Source organism: Kogia breviceps, chromosome 7 (genome assembly GCF_026419965.1).
Source record: "Kogia breviceps isolate mKogBre1 chromosome 7, mKogBre1 haplotype 1, whole genome shotgun sequence".
Classification (NCBI taxonomy): domain Eukaryota; kingdom Metazoa; phylum Chordata; class Mammalia; order Artiodactyla; family Physeteridae; genus Kogia; species Kogia breviceps.
The window spans coordinates 1,131,757-1,152,828 of NC_081316.1; the positions used below are offsets into that span (position 1 = coordinate 1,131,757).

General features: G+C 38.0%; 1 pseudogene; it reads left to right on the forward strand.

Annotated features, from left to right (window-relative positions):
- The window catches only part of LOC131759679 (suppressor of SWI4 1 homolog), a 31,305-nt pseudogene extending 15,707 nt beyond the window's left edge, over positions 1-15,598 (forward strand).
- Positions 15,599-21,072: the final 5,474 nt, after the last annotated feature.

Sequence of the window (21,072 nt, forward strand, 5' to 3'; positions counted from 1 at the left end):
TTACCTGAAAATAAGAATAGTTTCATATTTCATCAGTTCTAAGACCTACTTTTCTGTTTCCGATTTTATCCTCTTTTAAATTGGAACACATATAACAATAAATAGCATCTTATAAGTGACAGCATGTTTTCATTCTTAGTTGTACTTAAGATGGTGGTGCATCTTTTAGTTGATGGTGCCATTGATTTGATCAGATCACTTGGGATCTTGTAGAGAAAATCTAGAAAAACGTTAAAAGCGGGATGTCATTTTAAGACATCAGAAATATTAGAGATATTGAAATTACTTCAGCTTTTTTAAAAAGTGCCTAAACAATTGCTTAAAAGCAAGGGTGATTGGAAGGGGAATGAAGTTCTTTCTCATCTTTCATAGCAGAGTCACTTGATACCGTTTAAGCTTAATTAATTAAACTTGTAAAGTGTAGTTAAAAATGAATTATTTCAACCTCAATATTTCTCATGGTTTTTAATTAAATTTTGTATTGAATTATTTCAGCAATACCTTTTCTGTTAAGAAATAATTCTTTAAATTTAGTAACTATTTTAGTTTAGCTATAAGCCAACATTTTTGTTAAATACATTAATTTTCATTGAATAATCTCAATATTTTATTTTTAAAATATAAGGAATATGAATCCATGTTTAATAATGTCTTTATAAATAACAATCTTGTGATTCATCCTATCTATCTATACTGGTAGAATGACTGAAAGCATCACAAGATACGTATAATGTCTCAGTATCCTGAATGAAGTGCCCTGAATGTTGATAATTGGTATTTCTCAGTGGCAGGATTTGGGGTGATTTTATACCTTCTTCTTTATCCCTTTATTATTTTTCTAAAACTAAGAACATATCTATTTATAAATCTAGAAATGACAATAAAATTAAATAAACTTCTATATGTACACATATCTAACTAAATCCTATCTATCACCCACATACCCCACTACACTTTTTGCAATCTGCTTCATCTGTGTGGCTGTACTCTTGAACTCTGCTCGTTGTAGCTGCATTTTGCAGTTATTCCTTCATCGGTCTTGTATAGTTCATCCCAAGATGTGGACAACTATCTTACATTGTGTTCTTTAATTAACTACCCCTAAAGAGCAATTGAAAATGCCTTTGTAAAAATATCTAGCATTGGCTTATCAACTAGAAAGTCCGTTTTGCATAGTGGTTAAGATGATGTCCATTGAGGTCACGTAACCATTAGTCAGGGCACTGCCAATTACAAAGTACGTGACCTTGAGCAAGCTACCTAACATCTCTCAAAGACACATTTTTCATTTCTAAAATGCTGACTTAATGAACATATGAAGCTCAGAGAGTTACTGTACAGATTACGTCGTAAAACATTTGCAGAGCACTTGGCATAATGACACACGTGTAGAGCTTAGTCAGCAAAAGCCACACAAATAATCAATCGCCACTGTCCTGAGTTCTGCAGAGGAGATGTAGTGGACGGTGTGGGAGCACATGGCAGAAGGTCCAGACTATCGGGGGCATCAGTGATGTTTCTAGTACGCTGTGAAGCATCCCTCCGCACCAGCATTTCCGCAGATTATCTAGAGCTGCAGGAGACCTCTGTGAGATTCTGATGATGGTGAGGAAAAATAATTTCAATAATTAGAAATAGGTTTTCTGTTATTATTTTTAAAAATTTGGGAGACGTCATGTAAGTCTGTAGGAATCACTTGCCTGAGAGTAGCTCATTAGGTAATGAGAGGTCAAGGAATCTTACCCATATCGTAACTTATGATAGCTTTAAGCTTAAAAGTGTTTTTCTACTTTCTTTTAAAAATTTTTAACAGGAGGTAAAGGAAGTTGAAAGAAAATTGAGATAGACCCTGAAAAGTGCAGTTCACTACTCAAAGGAAAAGGATTACAAAAAAAAAAAAAAAAAATCCCAAACCAACCAAACACCATCACACACAGCTAAAGATATTGGCATTTTCAAATACAACTCCTGATGGCTTTTCAGTTATCGGTGAGTTTAATTTTTCTGACTCAGACACCTGCGTTTGATACAGTTTCATAACCGTGCCTTAAATGTTACAGACAGCTTCCCAACAACTGACATATTAGGAGATGCTGACAGTTTTGTTGATAACACTGAATGGACCCTGCTCAGCCCAGTGCTAAAATGCCTGCTGGTTCTTCTTGCTGGAAAAAATATCTTCACTCTGCATATTCTACAGAGGGTCAGAATAGTATTTGAGAGGTGGTGCAGCTACCTTCCTCGCAGACTGTCTGGGAATGGCTGTAAGATGGACACAGCAAACACAGCATTCAAGCTTTGGGGTGATTGTCTCAAGCACCATGCTTTATTTAGAAAGTCTAAACTGACTGTTTCAAAGTCACAAAGCGTTGACTTAGGAAGTGAGGCAGTTGGGGAAAGGTAGTGAAATGAACAAAAGAGCTGCTTCAACAATTTGAAAAACCTAGAAGTCCTTTCCACCAAAGCACCAATCAACCTACAGGGCAAACATGATCCCAAAGCTACATTTTACTTTGTTTGTTTTTGTTTTCAATCTTTGTTTAATCATAGCTTTCACGTAACTTCCTGGATAGACATATGTTGGGGAAAGTGAGGGACCATAGAGGTCACTGCTCAGTGCTCTTACATACGTAGCTACACCTGGAATGATACCCATTTCTTGCAACCCCCACCCCCCAGGTTGGTAGGTACAACAACTGAGCATATGTATTTGAAGGTTTTCAAAACCAAGTTGATAAATCTAATAAATATGTTGAAAGTAGAAAGTCATCAAGAGTCAGTTTATATCTATCCTCTGCCCACCCCCATGAGACAATTGCTATAATCGCTTCTCTTGCTGAGCGTGATCTAAGTGCCAAGTTATGCAGGGAATGAAGCGTTACCTAGCAATGTGGCCAACTTTCAGTTATCCATGGCAATGGGAGACAGGGATAGTAGAGATAATTAAAATTCACAGACTGTCTTCAAACTTAAGTTTAATCGCTTACATCCTGCTCCTCTTGCACAAAGCACACCAGAAGCGCTACCTGGAGATGATAGCTTTTGATTCAGGTTTCATCGCTTTCCATGTTCCTTGTCCTCCAAACAGGGGAAACAACAGAAAGCGTTATTTCATCTTTATATCGTCACGGCCTAATAAAACATTTGGATCATAGTGGATGTTCAGAAAATATTGAACTGTTAGAATGGAATGGAATGGAAGGAAAGGATCTTTGCTATTCCTGAACTGGAAACTGGATGTGAGCCTTACTTATTTTTGCAGGCGAGACCAACCCGACGTTTATAGTATTCAAAGAATACAACTAGCTTTCCCTTTAAAGTTATTATACTTACACCCATACATTCATTCATTCATTCATTCATTCAAAGATGTTTATTAAATGTTTAAAATGCGCCAGTCTTTGTGTTTGAGTACTGGATATTTAGCAGAAAAAGATAAATAAGATTCCTTCCTTTATGGAGCTTAGAATTCTAGTTGGAGGAGTCAGATTAAAAAAAGGCAAATAAAAAAATGTTAGTGGCATGCATTAGTGTTATGAGGAAAATGCATGGAGACAATACAATGTAATTTGTGTCATTAGAGGCACTAGTATAGCATGATTAGGAATTCCTGTCTGTTGGATGATAGACCCTGCCATGCAAGGGGTCAGAGAAAGAGAGTTCCAGGTAACAAGAACTTAAGCAGAGAAAGAATTTTTAATCTGGGGAGCAGTATCAGGTAGTGTCAGCTCTCAACTCTTACATCACTCCTCCAGACTGGGATCAGGTGTGCGCCAAAAAGTGCTCTCTTTCCTCAGTTTCAAATAGGAAGCTTTAAAATCCTAATTCCTGGGTCAAAAGAACTGATTTGTCACCACATTTAGACCATAAAGCCATTTGAGACTCTAATTAAATGTATGACTCTTCTGTCAACTTGTAACATATATACTCAAAACACACACATCCTGTGTGTGTTTTAAATAATGATGGACTTCAAGGAAAACAGATCATTTTGTCATTGGAAGCTCAGAATACTTTATTCAGTCATTTATTGAAGGCTGCCTTGTGTTAGGTACTGCTCTACATACTGACGTTGAACACAGAAAAGACCTAGTTCTCATGGAGCTCTGTCTAGGGCATAGTTTTTAGGTGGCTTTACAAATGCCTGTGACCTTGTTTTCTGCTGTCACTGCTTTTTGGGCCAAACATTCTTGTAATTGCCCCACTGCCAGGAACATGCTAATATGTCCACATAATCTCAGTTTTCTAGGTCTGAGTGTCTCCTCCCAGTTGATGTATCTTTCCTTAATAATTTTTAAGAAATAATTGACATATAATAAATTGCACATATAGAAAATGTACAATTGGTAAGTTTTATCATATGTATGCAACTCTGGAACCATCACCACAATCAAGATAACATGTTCATCTTCCCTCAAGTTCACTGCTGCCCCTTTGTAACCTCCTCCTCCTCTCATACCTCCCATCAGGCCACTACTGATCTGTTTCCTGTCAGTACAGATTAATTTGCATTTCCTAGAATATATTCATAGACTCTTAGAGTATTACTCTTTTTTTGGTGTAGCTTCTTTCAGTCAACATAATTATTTTGAGATACCTCAATGTTGTTTAATATCTCAATAGATTGTTCATTTTTTATTACTGAAATATAATTTACATACTATAAAATTCACCCCTTTAAAGTATATAATTCAGTGATTTTTAGTATATTCAAAAGATCAATGCAACTGTCTAATTCCAGAACAATTTCATCTCCCACAAAAGAAATCCCATACCCGTTAGCAGTCAGTCCCATTTCCTCTTCCCCAGAATCCCGCGAACCACTAATGTGCTTTCTGTTTCTATGAATTTGCTTATTCTGGACATTTCACGTCAATGGATCATGTAATATGGGGTCCTCTGTGGCTTCATTCACTTAGCATAATGTTTTCAAGCTTCCTCCTTGTAGCATGTATGGGTGTTTCTTTCTCTGTCAGGGCTGAGTCCCATTGTATGGATATATTACATTTTGTTTATCTACTCTTCACTTGATGGACACGGGTTGTTTTCACTTTGGGGCTCTTGTGAATAGTGCTGCTATGAACGTTTTGTGTGAAAATATGTTTTCAGTTTTCCTGGGTATGCACCTAGGAGTGGAATTGCTGGGTCATAAGGTAACTCTGTTTAACTTTTGAGGAACTGCCAAGCTATTTTCCAGGTGGCTGCAGCATTTCACATTCCCATCAGTGAGGCATAAGAGTTTCAATTTCTCCACATCCTTGTAAAAACTTGTTATTGTCTGTCTTTTTGATTATAGCCATCTTAGTGGGTGTGAAGTGGTATCTTGTTGATTTTACTTGCCTTTCCCTAATGACTAATGATGTTAAGCAGTTTCCCATGCGCTTATTGGCCATTTATGGATTCTTTGCAAAAATGTATATCCAAATCCTTTGTCCATTTTTAATTGACTTATTATTTTTTATTTTGGAGTTCTTTATATATTTTGTATACAAATCAGATATATGATTTGAAAGTATTTTCTCCCATTCTTTTTGTACTTTCACTTTTGATAGTGGCCTTTGAAACAAAAAAGTTTTAAAATTTGATGAAATCCAATTTATGTATTTTTTTCCATGGTTGCTTGTGCTTTAGGTGCCATTTCTAAGAAGCCATTGCCTAATTCTTGGTCACAAACATTTATATCTATTTTCTTTCAAGAGTTTTAAAGTTTTGTCTCTCACATTTAGCTTTTTGGTTAATTTCAAATTCATTTTGACAATGTTGGGAGGAAGATGTCTGACTTAATTCATTTGCAAGTAGATATCCAATTGTCCTAGCATCATTTGTTGAAAAGACTATTCTTTCCCCATTAATCTGTCATGGTGCCCTTGTGAAAAATAATTTAACTGTAAATGTATGGGGTTATTTCTGGGATCTCAATTCTATTCCATTGATCTATATGCCTATTCTTTTTTTTTTTTTTTTTTTTTTGCGGTACGCGGGCCTCTCACTGCTGTGGCCTCACCCGTTGCGGGGCACAGGCTCCGGACGTGCAGGCTCAGCGGCCATGGCTCACGGGCCCAGCTGCTCCGCGGCATGTGGGATCTTCCCGGACCGGGGCACAAACCCGTGTCCCCTGCATCGGCAGGCGGACTCTCAACCACTGCGCCACCCGGGAAGCCCCTTTATGCCTGTTCTTTTGAGAGTACTGTAGTTTTGGTTATGGAGAATAAACATGGGATTTTGACCAGTAGGTTGGTACAGTAGATAAAACAAATGGAGCAGCAGGAAAGGTATTAAACAAATGAATGGCAATTCAGAGTCTACAAAAACATTCTTCATTAAGAAAATACAACACATCATTGGCTGAGAGAAAAGGGAAAGATACAAGAGTATTTGAGGTCTAATTCTGTTTACAATTTTATTTTAATATAAAATTCCAACTTTTGATGTCTAAAATTGTAACATGCTTCCAAAAAAGACATGTTAAATGTCAAAGTCATTCCTGGACCTTTCCCTTACTCATGGATTATAGGTTGAGCACCTTAGTTACAATCTGACGGACAAGCACAGAGCTGCTTTCACCCCTGGAATTAATCAGCTCTTCAGACATAAAGAATTGTATTCCATTTCCACAGCCCACAAATCAAGCTAAAATGATGATGAAGAAACACTGATTTGTTTACAGCAGTGCTCTGTCGAGGAGGACGTGGCAGGGGACGGCAAGAAGCGGCAGCATCTGACATTTTACGCATGTTCTCTTGACTATTTTTTTTAATTTTGAAATTGAGTGTGATAATTAAGTTCATGGGAGCTGGCTGAGATTGGGCAGCCAATTCACAAGTGTGGGGAACATCTGAGTCCACCCCCACCACTGGTGAGGGTGCCAAAGCGGACACCTGGCTGGGCCTAGGAGTTGCTTTGTCTGCCAAAATCATTGCCATGAAATGATCGCCAGGATGAACAGCAATGCAAAGACTGAGTGAAAAGAGGACCCTGAGGCCGAGAAGTCCAAGAGAGGGAGCTGAAGGTTGGAGCAAATGCTGGGTAAACGCAGCAAGCAGAGTAACTTTTTCGATTATTGTTAGGATTTTTAGCACTAAGACTGGAGAATCATTGCTGCTTTGTCAGAACAACGCTCCAAACTCTTGTGACAGCACAGTGCTCTGTGTTTAATGTTAGAGTAGGAAGAAACTTTAAGATCATTTAGATTAAATGGATTGTCTGATATTTGAATATCCCTATAGCCAGGAACTAACCTTGATGTACAGTGGTGAATATACTGTGCTTACCTTCAGAGAACCCATAATGCTGATAAACGATTGGATTATAGCACATTTCTGATAAGTACAATAAATGTGTTACAGTCATATACACATTCTGTTTTAAAGGGCCAATATAGGTAGCAAAGTTAAATTAGGAATGAATGTCGAACTGGGCTCTGCTAAGGATAGTATCAATTGTGAAGGACAGAGAATTTCAGGTAGAAGGCAGGGGTGTGTCTGGTAGCATGGCATGTTCAGGCAACTGCATGGAGATATTCCTTTTATGGGTGTATCACCTTTACATAGTTTTTTTTTTTTTTTTTTTTTTTAAGTCCTGCCTCCCTTCGGGCAGATCTTCCTATGTAACCTGAATAGGGCCAAGTTCCTAGAATTCCTATTGTGTAGCTGTATTTAGATCACTCCCTAGTATTACAGGGCTAAGTTTGTAGAAATAAACTTAGTGACTATGGTAGAGTGTATGTTTTATTAAAAATTCTTCCTTTCCTCTCTGCCCTTGCAGTGGTTCACTATGAGTGGAATATACTTCTCCATCCCATATACTGGGCTTGACCTGTGGCTTGAACTGACCAGTGGGATTTGGAAGGAAATGATAGGGTACCACTTCTGAGCCATTTCCTGAAGCAGGTTGCCACTTATCTCTCTCAGGCTTTTCTGATCCATCATGAGATCAAAAAATCTGCCATACCATAAGTGTGAAATGAAATGTTGTTATGAGCCATTGAGTTTTTGGGGTTGTTTTTTAAGCAGCAATATTGCAGCAAAAGCTAATAAAGCAACCATGCTCATTGTTAAAAACTACAACAAACTGGTTATTGTTGCTTCAAATGAAGAATATGAATTTGAGTTTTTGAAGTAACCTAATACTGTAAATATTTACGTGTACCTATAGGATTAAAAACCAAATAAAGTGAAAACATTTAAAAGGTGGAGTAAAGGCTGCAAAATAAGGTCATGATATAATCTTGTGGGATAGACTCTTTCACTGATGGTAATGTGGAAGATTAAAATTAAAAAGATGAATAAAATTAACAGGATGATGAACTCACATTATATTGGGCTTTGTAATAAAATGTTTTTGGTGATATGTGACAGAAGGCTAATTCACAGTATGTTTCATGTTAAATACCACCTAATAGACGCTGGTGATTCGGCTCTAAAACACTTGCATGCATCAGTTAGTTAATAAACTTTTAGGGAACGAATCAATTTTTCCAAAATAGATGGTTTTTATAGTTATATTCCACTTAGGAGGCAGAACTTTCTCCTGGTTTACAGGATTTTAAAAAATCTCTCATTAGTTAATTTTTTTCAGAAAACAAAACAAAATAACAACCTAAGTTTCTTTCTGTTTTTCCCCTCATAAAACAGGGTGGGGCTTCCCTGGTGGCGCAGTGGTGGAGAGTCCGCCTGCCGATGCAGGGGACGCGGGTTCGTGCCCCGGTCCGGGAAGATCCCACGTGCCGCGGAGCGGCTGGGCCCGTGAGCCGTGGCCGCTGGGCCTGCACGTCCGGAGCCTGTGCTCCGCAACGGGAGAGGCCACGACAGTGAGAGGCCCGCGTACCGGGGGGGAAAAAAAAAAAAAAGAAAGAAAAAAACGGGGAAGTCTGAGTTAAACGTTTTTCTCTGACACTGAGTAGAGATAGTGTAAAATTTGAGTAACCTTTGGCTCAAATCCTTACCCTGAGGGTTGTAACAGCGTAACCTAGATTCTGTGGTCCCTTGAGAGAAAGCTCTGCCTGGCCAGTTTTTTTTTTTTTTTTTTTTTTTTGCGGTACGCGGGCCTCTCACTGCTGTGGCCTCTCCCGTTGCGGGGCACAGGCTCCGGACGCGCAGGCGCAGCGGCCACGGCTCACGGGCCCAGCCGCTCCGCAGCATGTGGGATCTTCCCGGACCGGGGCACGAACCCGCGTCCCCTGCATCGGCAGGCGGATTCTCAACCACTGCGCCACCAGGGAAGCCCTGCCTGGCCAGTTTTAACATGAAGGCTGTAGGCTGCAGATGATTTTGTGAACTGTTTTAAACACTCATTAACGGTGTAAAGTTGGCAGGCCTGTTGTCTCACCAGTGCACTGAGTGTGCTCCTATGCCCTGACCTTACATTCATGACGCGGTTGGATTTTGGTCAGTGGTAGCTCCAAATCTAAATTTTCTAGAGACCTTGGCAAAGATATGTGTAGTTATTCCCACATTCTTTGTACCTGGAATCTAATACCTAAGTTATCAAGATCATGCGTAGCAGGTCCTGTTTCTGCTTTTATTTAATTTTTTCTCTTTTTCTGTAGATTCTCAGAGTATTCTATAAACATTAAGTCCACGCTTTTTGCTGGAAGTTTGGCTTTCGGTGCTACTCATTCTTTTTCTGTTTCATAGTGCTAGCTGTTAAGAGTATGTTACAAAATAGTGAGCCTAATGGGGCAAAGTATGAACTTGATTACTACTGTCCTGGATTAGACAGCATGTGAAGGATTGATAACTCCTCTCACATCTACACCTTGGGGTATATGACTTTGTTGACTTAGTTACAGGGAGGAGCTCTGGAAGAGCTAGAATATAGACAGGTTTAGGGTTATAGAGACAGACCATGTTTAACATGGCCTGGAGACTGGCTGTGAAAACCCTCTGTGTGCCCTCTGTGTACACATGTCTGGGAGGCCAGAGAAACGTTGCACACCAAGACTGACCCTGATAGGACTCTGCCCACTGGGAATAGGGGCCTTTTGGATTAGCCATTCTTCCTCCAATGAGGAAACGTCAGAAAATGTCAGAAAAAAGGACAAATCAGAAGACCAAGATTTTTCAGCCTAAAGACTATCACACTATAGGAGATAAGAGGAAATATCCTGAATTTTTCAGGGGAATTTCTTTGCTGTGTTGAATCTTTCTATTTGCATATATCGATGAGTAAGACTTGGTATAGAACTTAATGTAGATAAAAGTAAGCATGAGTTTTAGATTACCTAATTTAAAATGAAGGTATGCTGTCCCTGTCTAAAAGTAAAATCCATAATATTGGATACTGATATTTGAGATAGCTGTATTGATTTTTGAGCCATAAAAGGTAATACTCTTGCGTTCTTAATTAGCATAAAGTATTTGTGTGCAACAACTCTTTAAAAACCCTTGCCTAAATTAGGACTCCCTGGAAGTTTATTCACAGTAAATCCCACAAACATATCTGCACATTTGAGGACAATTTTTTTGACACCACCCTTAGTGATATCAGAAGTAGAAAGTTAACGGGTTGCATCCCTTACCATATTTCACTGTGCCTCCAATAATTCTTTTTTTTTTTTTACTTTTTTTTTTTTTTTTTTTTGCGGTACGCGGGCCTCTCACTGTTGCGGCCTCTCTCGTTGCGGAGCGCTGGCTCCGGACGTGCAGGCCCAGCGGCCACGGCTCACGGGGCCCAGCCGCTCCGCGGCACGCGGGATCCTCCCGGACCGGGGCACGAACCCGCGTCCCCTGCATTGGCAGGCGGACTCTCAACCACTGCACCACCGGGGAAGCCCTAATAATTCATTTTTTGTAGAGCTGCAATTTTAGGTTTGAGATACAACTAAAGACAAACATACTCAAATGCAGTAGCTGTTTATTTCTATATTTGGTGGGAATCACATATCCAAGAACCTTTATAAGCTATGGCTCTTCTCCCTAAAAAAAATACATTACACATTACATACATATAGAAAATTTAGCATACATTGTACAGAGGTTTATGGGTAATTCAGGAGCTCACTCATATTGATTAGTTTTATAGTTCCAAATTGGAGAGAGATTATCACTCTATGAGTTATGTGAATGGTTATTGCAGTGAAAAGAAATAATCATTTTTTTCTGAGTTTCTTATCCATCTAAAAGACAGCATTTGCTTCTCTCTGCTTCTTTCTATGTAATATATTTTGAAAACAGAAAGAGTTATGACCTGGAATAAATGTATTGCAATAATTATGTAGATTTAAGATGAGGGTAGTGGTGTCCAAAGGTTCAGATGCAGTGCTTTGTACTGTTTGATATCTGTCCTATCTTGTGGGCACTTAACAGTTATTGCAATCATGACTATGTTGTGGAAGACGAAGTTATTCCTTAGTCTTATGTGACTGTCACTAACACTCATACAAGAAAAAGTTCCCCAAATATCATATAATATTTAGATAGCTACATACATATATATATTGCGTAATACATATGTAACACATATAATATATAATACATATAACACATATCATATATCTCATGTATCTCTGAGTTTTGTAACCATCCCTGATAGATATGTGATATGTATGTGTGTGTTTGTGTGTGTGTGTGTGTGTGTATACAATGTATATATGAGCTATCTATCTATCTATCTGTCTATCTATCATCTATCTATCTATCTAGGTCTGTGTATCTACAGAAAGAGACCGTGTATTTAAAATCTTCATAAACAGCTTTCCAAAAAGGGAGGCAACCACAGTGTAACCTAATCCAACAAACTGAGGAACTTTTGTATGTTCTTGTTTATGGAAGCAAGGAGGTACTTCATTGGCAGTTCTTCTCAATAGTGTATCAAAACATTAAATGCATATGAAATGACATGCTACAAGCCAGTTTCACATATTGCCTCTACATTTCCACAGCTGAGCTCCAGTCTCCCTTATTTACATCTTCCCCAAACCAAACCTTCCCAGCCTCAGTCTTGTGGAAATGGTTGCAGGAAGCTCTGACTGTACTGAGGCCGAGCCACATGTAGGAGCCTTTCCACGCACCATATAGATAAGACTTAACATAGACAAAGGTAGGGATCAGTGGGCTTCATTCCGTGCATACGGTTGAGGGGGACTTACTTCAGGAAGTTGCACTAAAGCTGAGTTTGTCATTGCAGAAATGAAAACAGTCACCTTTATTTTTATTTGGGGCGTTTCCTCACAGGGAAAAAACAAACCCAAGTTGTCAGTATGTCCATCCTTCTGATAAAGTTATTAATGATCAGATTTATTTTTATCCTTTCTTTTGTTGGACTGAGCTGCTCCAAAAATCAATCCAATGTTGATTTGAAGAATACGCCCTCAATGACTTCTGAACCCATTGTCCATAGTTTGCCACTGTCCTTTGGCACAATATGTCCACAGTGGAAGAGCCGCTTGAAGTTCAGTTTTCTCCCCATTCCACATCAAATTTTAGGCCAAATATCCTGTTAGCACTTGCGGATGAGGAGGTATAATTCTATAGTAGATCCGAGCATTTTTTAAGGTGCATTTATGTGCTAGGTGCTGTATGAGGCATTTCAAATACGTTTTCTTATTTAATTTTTAACATGTCCTTACAGAGTTAAGTGTGCTAACAGTATTTTACAGATGAGAAAACTGATGTTCAGGAAGGCAAAGCAGTTTTCCCAAAGTTACACAAATAATAAGTGGCAGAACCAGAATTTGGACTTGGGTTTTCAGGTGTTTTACTTTCCAAAGGCAATACTCAGAGGACTTGGAATCAAGGCAACATGGCTTCAGGTCTAGCTCATTTGAGTTTCTGCCTCATAGGTAGAGAAAGTCACCATATTTCACCCTGTTTCTGACCAGGTAGGTGCTTGAACACATGTCTCAGTAACATACTCAGATTTTCTAATGCCTGCCCTTGCTTCTAGAATTTTCCTTCTTCACGCACTTACTAGAAGATGAGCTATCTATCTACCTTCCTGCTGGCATAGACCTCTTGATAGTGGTCAGTCGTAAGCTCTCTATTGCCAGGACACCAGCACCAGGTTGTCTCTTGCTCGACATCCCCCATTTCAGTAATGAACCTGGGTGCCTAGATTACTACTTCCTGTCAGCCATAGCATTCTGTGACATTACAGAATTTCCAGTTGTCTGACCTGGCCAGTGTTCATAAGGTTATAGAGATTTCTTGTTTGTATAACCAATGGAATAAACTAAGGGGCTGAGCAGAATTTGGGGGAAAAACTTCATACGTCCTTCACTGTTTGAGCTTGCGTATTAAGTGTCTGGACTTCTGCTTATAAATTTTTCTTTCATTTTTTATCTTAGAGATTTTAAAGATTATCTCTAACTGCAGGAATGGTTTATATGTTCTATATCAATCTAATATAAAATTTGGTTTTGGAAAAAAAATCTTAAGTTTTCACATTGTCCTTTCCTATGATGAATTACTAACAAAACATTTTTTTTGGTTTTGCTTTTTGAAAGGATCATACTTTGTTGAGTGAGTTGGAGTCCCTAAAGGGACTGGTATCACTTCAGTAGTGCTCAGGAAACATTTATTTAATAGTGTATACTCAAGATAGCCACTGGATTTCATTCAGATTGACCCATGTCAGTTAGTAGTGGCTGCCTGTTTCACTGGGTTTCAGAGGAATTGAAGTCTCTTCGAGCTCTGTGGCGGAAGATAAGTGTCATGATAAGTAAGTGATGTCCATCGTGGAAATGGAAGGGGTAGGGGTGCAGTATCATGACCGTGGATTTGCTCAGTCAGCACCATCTTCTACTTGCCTTAGCAGACTTCTTCCCTTTGCTTAGTGTGTGCTTTCTTCTCTTCTTTGGTGCATTGACTTGGTCACAGTTTCTAGCCTCTCTGATCTTTTCTCTGACTGTGTTTAATCCATATGTATCCATGTGTACGTTAGTTATAGCACCAACTTGAGAATTCTGAGATAATTGTTTTGTCTACACTGAGAAAAACCCTATTTTCATCCATATCAGATTCACCTATCACGCATATCCTCAGGACTTAACAAATTGCATTGGCTGCATCCAGCACCCGCCTTATTTATTTCCAGGACCTTTCTATAGGCTAGTCTCAAGTAGAGTCCAAATCAGGCCCTTTTGTGGGACTCTTCCTCTGTTGGGTCCATCTCATTATCAGGGAAATGGTGTCTCTGTTGGTTCTCTGCTATCTTTGGATGTTAGGGTTCAGGGGGTTCTAATCATAGCTCTGCTCATCTATGAATGTATGCTAATATTTTAACTTGTCTGAACTTCTATCTAAACTATTTTAAAAATGGCAGTAATAACAATAACTTTCACATAGATTTGTCATAAGTCATAACTGATGCATGTAATATACTTAGCACATTAAGCATTCATTAATGATTTATAAGTGTGATTTTTACTGCTGAATCAATTGAGTCTAAGGGCTAGACTGAAATTTCTGTAATGCAATTGATTACAAGACCAAAAGGTAGATAACTGCAAATGTATATTGTGAAGCATACTTTATTCAATCAATTTATTTATGTATTCAACTTTTAGGATATTTTATAAATGAAGCCAGTGAACCTAACTTCTGAGTCTTCATGTAACTAATTCTGTCACAGGCTTTCTTTTCCCCTGCAATATGTAACATTTAGTTAGTAAAAGTTCTGTACCGTCTTCTAGGTCTCAACTCAGCATCTGAACATTATTATTCCTTCAGCATCTCTTCTCTGCTAGGCACCCAATATATGCCAGCTCTCTTCCTCATAACAACTTTATAAGAGAGGTTCTATTAACCTCCACATTACAGATGAGGGAACTGAGTTTCAGAGCTGTGGAAGTAATGCATAGTTAGAAAAGGACTTTGGATAGGTTTGGCTTTGGCTTAAAACCTTGCATTCAACGACACCAAATTTTAAGCTAGAGGTCTTCCAATGAGACAGTTCTGCTCTGGTTGTCACTCATTAATACAACTGATACACATATGATCATTGTGAGAAAATCATTTTGAAGCATAGCAAGTTTATTTAAAGTTCAACGTATTGGCTCTCCTATCACATTCTCATTAGCATAAATTAGTGTCATTATAATTGATATGAGTTCGTCAAGGCACATTGCAGGAGTTTAGCTCATGTGTGTGAAGCCAGATTGTGGCTGTACAACAAGCAAGTGACTGAACTTACCCCCAAATAATTGTCTTTTGCTTTAATAACTGCTCAGTTAACTTAAAATCGACAGAAAACAGACAACCACCCCCTAAAACAAACACATAACAGCATGAACAAAGGGACAAGATACCCTCAGAATTAAGTGTAAGCAACAAATTAAATTACTAGAATGTTTTGGGAGACAAATTTAAATATAGTGTTTAGGTTAATATTGTCCCCATTTAATAGGAAAAAGCTGATATAGTACATAAACATTATAAATCAAGGTTTTCAATGAAGTTAAATATATGTTTATATGGGTGTATGTGCATGTGTATCTACCTACATACTTAAAAAAATTTTTTAAATTTACCATCTTAACTATTTTTTTAAATTTTATTTTGTTTTATTTTTAGGCCGTACCGTGTGGCATGTGAAATCTTAGTTCCCCAACCACGGATTGAATCCATATCACCTGCATTGGAAGCATTGAGTCTTAACCACTGGACCACCAGGTAAGTCCCCTATCCATATACTTTTAAAAATTAAATCTGTGTTATAGGTGTGTGGGTATGTATACACATCCACACATATCCACACTTCACTTTCTGTCTTAGATATCAGTTTTTATGGTGAAGCCATCACCTCACCCAGTTATCTCCCAGTTCATTCTTGAGAGAATTAATCCATGATTGGAGAACAACAGTCATAATGACTCAAACAGCTTTGAACAGCGAATGCACTGGAATTGGAAATTGAAAAAGTCAAAGGGGCTCTATTAATTGTAATTAGGAGGAAGGGATGGTATCAGCAGATGCTGCATTGCGCTAACAGAATTCAAACCAGTCCAATTATTGTGGCACATTACACCTTTAAGCAAATTACAGGGCTTATTGCAAGAAGTTTGGAAAGTTGCTCACAGCAAATCTGTTATTCATTTGGCTTTTCTGGCATGAGCTTCAGGCTGGTGAAGCTGACTCTGCAACTACAGAAGATACTTTTTGCCAGTTATAGATAAGCTTTCATAATTGAAATGGAATTAATAACTCATCTTAGCCACGTGTTGGGTTATTTAACTGGTTGCTGTGAAGAGGAACTGCTTTGAAATCCAAAGCACCGTCTTTAAGTTAACAAGTTATTATTGTCACATATTGGGCATTTTTTACTCCTTTCAGTGTGTTTTAATACAAGATGTAGACGACATCACCTTCTTGCATATCCCCAAAGTTTTGACAGATGAACCCCCAAATTGCCAATTATGATTAGTATCCTTAATCATTTTAGTCCCTACAATATTATTTTAGCATTAGGGAAGTTGTTAAAGGTAAGTGTGAGTTTGACCAAATTAATGATAATAATAGTTTAAAATTCCTTAGTTTAAATAATCCTTTAGTATTATTTCATTTATTCTTCACAACCCTCAAATGATTATTAATTTCACTTTAAAAATGAACTTGAAGTTTGGAGACGTTGAATGCCTTGCCCAACTTAAAAACTGAAAGAGTGGATATTTAAACACTGAGACTAGTGTTTGTTCTTAACCATTACACTATCCTGCTTTTTCTAAAGAGTCTAACTAGCTAAAATAATACGAAAAAGCTAATATTATGTATACATAAATAGTTGTTTAATGCAACTGACATTCATTCGATATCTCAGTTGTGCTAGGCATAGGTACAACAGAGAGTACAATGGTTTAAATAATTGCCTATCCTTTAAAGAGCACGGACGAGAGATAACACAAGTCCATCTGTCACTACAGTCCTGAACGCCAGGTGTAAGACACAGCAAAAGCACAGTGAGATTTCAGAAGTGAGAGCCCGTACTCTTAGTCATAAGTCCATGTAAAAGCTGTAATAAAAAAGGAAAATCCAGAGGCAGTGTGTACCGTAAAGCCACCTGGGCTTGGATTTTTTGCTTTTGATTTTCAGTGATATAAGTGTCTTTCGTTGATGAAATTTTTCTGACATTTTGTTGTTACTGTTAAACAAAAAGCACTTGGTTTTCCTCCCAGGGTATTGCCACCTGATTGTTACTCTCATTACCAATTGTATTGATTACATTTGTTAAAGGGAAGCCGACTATGAATGTCTTTCCGTTAGCAAGTGATGGATGAATGCTTCTGTAGCACCTAATGAGAAGCAATACATTCCATTGCTTTGCTTTGATTTCTTCTTGAAATGTAGCCACAGTAGAATTGTTCATTGTATGGGTAAACAGACTCTATCAGGAATGGTTCCCCATGAACTGAAATGTAGTTTTAGAATTCTCTTAAATGGAATTCTTGATCTGCATGTTTAGTGACCTGTATTAGTTGACTGAAAGAGTAAGGTCACATCAAAGTTGGCGTCCAGGTTTCTTCCTATAGCTGGAACTGGACTCCCTCCATACAGTGTGATGGGAAGGTTACTAGAAGGCATTTCTACCCCAAAATATCCCCGGGCTCTTAGAGTTGCTGAAATCCTTCAACAACATTCACCCACATGAATTAATAAGCATTGCCTTTGAAATAACCTCTTTTGAAATGTGGGATTTTCTGAGAATCCTCTAAACTGAGATTCATCTGATTCAGATTCACCAATCTCTTTAATATTCTAGTGAACACTGAGGCAGGAAGAGATAGAGAAAATATAGATCATATATGTCATCAAATAATATACTCATAATGCATTATCAACATAATATATAACAATTTATTACATAATTAAGATAATAATTACACATGTAATATACAGCATGATTCCTATCACCCTCTTAATCTACTCTTATTCTGTAGAATCTCATAATGATAAGTAAATAATTTTTCAACTCCATTAAATTCTATTGAATTCAATCAATATGTGATCTCAATATAATGTGATATATAAAGCAAAATAGAACCACGGCTGTAAAATGAGAATTAATTCCAGATGGGGTGGGATATGGCAATTTCGGAAGGAAGAAATGACATGGAACGTTAAAGAGAGAAGGTGAAATTTGAATTTGGGCCTTGAAGAATGATCACAACAGGAGCCAAAGTTTATTGGGGATTCCCTGAAAGCTAATCAGATAAGAGATCAAATCAGTAGTACTAGGATTCCATTGAACTGCTCTGAATCCCAATTCTAAAATTAGTCACATATTATAAAACTCATTAGTTATCTTCTGTGTAATTCTGTGTGACTAGTTCCTTCATTAGTCCTTTTGAAACCTGGTAAAGGGATAAACCCAAGCCTGATTATCCTTGAATTTTCCCTTTTTCCTCTGTGTTTTGTCATTGGGAATAATGGCATGGATATCAGGTAATACAAATATAGTTTGGACCTAACTGGCTAGTTCACTAGAGCAGGCATTTATTATAAGAGAGGAAACATGTTAGATCAACTGTAAAATATTCTGTGGTAATGGAAATGTTCTATAATCTACAGTACCCAATATGGTAACTGCTGGCCACATGTAGCTGTCGAGCACTTGAAATGTGGCTGGTGTGAATGAGGAACTGAATTTTCAATTATATTTCATTTCAGTTTATTTACATTTAAGCAGCCAAGTGTGGTTAATGGCTACCCTACTGGACAGTGCAGGTAGTGTGAACAGTGGCCACAGAGGAAGAGAGTCATGTGTTTGGAAATCGGATAGTAATTTATAAATTCTGGAGCATAGATGAAGGCTGTAATGTGTCTGAAGATGAGGCTGGATAATAGGCTTTCCAATAGCAAAAGCCAAGTTATAAGTTTGGCCAGAGATGTTGATGCCTGACAGTGTTACGTGATGAAATCTCTTTTAGGATAATGTTCTTGGCGTATGAAAGAATGATACGAGGTAGGGGACAGGGAGTAGATACGGGACAAAGAAACAATTTTAATATTATGAAATCATAACTTAGAATAGTTACAGTAGGAATAGAGTAAAATAGTTAAAGAAATACTCTGAAAGTGGAATTGACACTACTTGTGACTGATTGGTGTGCGTGTGTGTGCGTGTGTGTGCGTGTGCGCGTGTGCGCGTGTGTGTGTGTGTGTTGGTGAGGAGGGGAAAGCGTATAATCATGAGGATGTTTGGTGGGTTACTAGCCAGATAATTCATAGGTGGTGATAATGTGGAGGCAGGAGGGAAACCCAGTTGGAGAGAACATATCTGTTAGCTATTCACATAATGCTGCATAACAATTAGTAGGCAACTCAGTGGCTTAAAACACCCATTTGTCAGTGCTCAGAAGTTTACTGATTGAGTATTCTTTGGCTAGGCATTTTTTAGCGACAAGGAATGATGGTATTACTTAGGGACACTTACCTGATGTTCAGAAATTTTTGGTCTAATTAAAGAAATTCTACCTTTGGTTTAATGCCTCTGATACTTATATCTCAGCCTCCATCTGGCAAGTCTGAACGTATACTAATAGAAAATCAAGGGGAGAAGAGCAGAAATATAAAGTACTTTTAAAGCCTCTGTTTGTGACAGGTTTGCTAATGGCCTGATGGCCAAAGCAATGCATGTGGCCAAAGCCAGAGTCCATGTAGGAGGGTACCAAAAAGAGCATGAGTAGAGAAAGACGTGAAGGCCTGGAGCCATAGACAATTTTCATAGTCTTCCTCTGACAGTTAATTATGTTTTTTCTACATACACATACCTTTTATGCGTAGCCCTTCCCCTTCAATGACCCGTGCAATCATTGATCATTATATTGGACTCAGAATCCAGGAACTCATGATTTACGTGAATCCAGATATAGTTTAGTTTCTCATGATCCAGAGATCTATGAGCTAAAAAGACAAGTTATCTACCCTCTTGATTCCCTACCTTCTCGTAACATGATGAAATAAGGACAAGATGACTGCAATAGGTCATTTCCTTTAAAAAGTGGAAGGATGGGAGACACATAGCAGTCGCTGCTTATAAAGATTACGGGATCAAGATGGAACAATGTTACACATTCCACTTCCCCAGGTTTGGTCGAGGGGTAAGTTTTTGTTTCTTGATTAGACCTGGTTTTTGCTCCTTGGGAAGTGGTTCCCAAGACCCCTGTGCTTTTTTAAGTAAATGAAGCCTGTTGCACTTTGACTTTCTTCCAAAGCAAGAGTTTCTCTAAGCTTTGATTATTACTTTTTATTTTCCGCTATTAAACCATACTGTTTAAGATGTGGATTAGATTCTGTTGTGTGGTAGAGCTGGCTCACGCTGACCGGAATTATTGTTTCTCTTGTTTCTGTGCTGTTTACACTGGCCACAGGATGAGAGGCATGTTTCTCTTTTAGCAGAAAGGGTTGCAGGCATTTAAAAATGGTCATTTGTCTCACTGAGGTGGAGCGGACAAGCCTGGAGTGGTTTTCTTGTCCATCGTGAAAGTCTTAGGGGATGTTTGCCGAATTGTAATGAAATCACGTTGCAAAGAAAGGAGAGTATCAAGAGATATTTGTTTATGAAATAGGTCAAGTGAGAGAAATACACATACACATACATATGTTTCTTCTCTTTTTGTGAGGAGTTTCGTTTACTCTTTAACAATTACATTAGGAAACTTGTGTGGTTGGCGGAAATGAAAGCTAAGCTTTTTTGGACGTGATTTTGATAGAAAAGAAGTTCAAGAAAAAGGAAGCCTGACAATGTCAATATATTGAGTGAGGGCCATTTTAAAATTAAGTCTTAAAAAAGCACACTTTACAAGAAAGCAAAGATGGCCTCTTTTAAAATATTATAAGGTGAAATTCATCATAGATAACTCAGGTGCACAACTCAGGTTGCCTAATGTAAAATGCTTTATAGGCCTGTTTATAGAATCTTTGCTATGGGCTTAGTTTGGTTTGTATCTCTGTATCTACTATTGGAAATTGTGAATTTGGATGCACCCATTCAAGAAGCACTTTTAAGAGAATCTCTATCCCAGAACATAATAAACAACCTTTACCTTGGTGTCTAATGAAAGGATCAATATTCAAATAATTGACCAAGTTAAATCATCAGCATTAAACAAGTAAATGTATCAGATAAATACATATT